This window comes from Chinchilla lanigera, unplaced genomic scaffold (assembly GCF_000276665.1).
Source record: "Chinchilla lanigera isolate Chin_1 unplaced genomic scaffold, ChiLan1.0 scaffold00175, whole genome shotgun sequence".
In the NCBI taxonomy this organism is placed as follows: domain Eukaryota; kingdom Metazoa; phylum Chordata; class Mammalia; order Rodentia; family Chinchillidae; genus Chinchilla; species Chinchilla lanigera.
Genome location: NW_004955576.1, coordinates 603,186 through 604,226, shown reverse-complemented (window position 1 = coordinate 604,226; position 1,041 = coordinate 603,186). Strand labels below are relative to the sequence as shown.

Below are 1,041 nucleotides of genomic sequence, written 5' to 3'. Positions count from 1 at the left end.
AAAAGATTTAAATTTACCCCTCTCTGTAGGAAGTAAATACTCTGTAGAGAATAAGTATGGCTTTTATGGATTGGAGGTATTTATTAATTTATTAATTTTTAGGTATTCATTGAGCATCAAGATGTGGCATAATCCACTGATAGAAATAAAGTAAACATAGTCCTGTCACCCATCCGTGAATGATTCAGCCCAGTGGGAGCATAAGGAGTTGTAGATTGTACACACAAATACTTCTCGGCAGGTTCCTCCATAGGAAAATTTCTGTAAAAGAAGGGGGTGCATAGGGGGGGAAATATATTACACAGTGTCCAAATATCACAATGTGGCCAAATGTAATGTAACTCTGTTTTTGTTTTAAAACTATAATTAACCGATCATCACCAGTTCTGCTTTGTTGAGCTTGTTTGTTTGTTTGTTACTTCCACAGTGTAATTTGGGTAAACATAAGTATGCTCCTCTCATTCATATGAAAAAGGGAGTATGAGATCAAAGACTGCATGGTCCCGCAATGTGTGTGAAAGAACGCCACTTTATTTGCATAGAGTTGTTTCACTTAATTAGTATACAGTCTCATTTTTCATTATGGACATGGTTGTCAACATGTGTTATGGTTTGTGTCTGTTTGTCCCCCAAAGCCTCATGCTGTCATGGGGCAGGCTTTTGGAGTTTGATTGATTATGGGTGTAAGTGGTGCACCCGCCCTGGTGTGATAGTTTGCATATGTAAGGGAGAGGAAGAGGCTCCTTGCTGCCATTCCTCCCTGTTAGTGCTTGTTGCTTTGCTGTGTTCTGACCCCATGAGATGTAACCCTCTGCCATGTGCCGCTCTGCCATGTAACCTGCCAAGTATGGACTAAAAGCTCCACAATCTGTAAGTGAAATAAACCTTTCCTTCCTTAATTTTGGGTGTCAGGTATTTGGTCCCAGCAATGAGGGAAAAGTAACCAAGAGAACATGCTTACCTGCAGACACACGGGACCTTGGTATCTGATAAATCCAAGATCCTAGAGCAGTTATTTCTTGCATCCTAATTCCCTGAATA

General features: G+C 40.3%; 1 long non-coding RNA gene across 1 annotated transcript in view; it reads right to left on the bottom strand.

Annotated features, from left to right (window-relative positions):
• Positions 1-92: 92 nt before the first annotated feature.
• Positions 93-1,041, bottom strand: part of LOC102006510 — a 9,038-nt gene continuing 8,089 nt past the window's right edge. The window contains exon 4 of the long non-coding RNA XR_001232460.1: positions 93-261. This is a non-coding gene — a long non-coding RNA (uncharacterized LOC102006510). The remainder of the gene's footprint in view (positions 262-1,041) is intronic.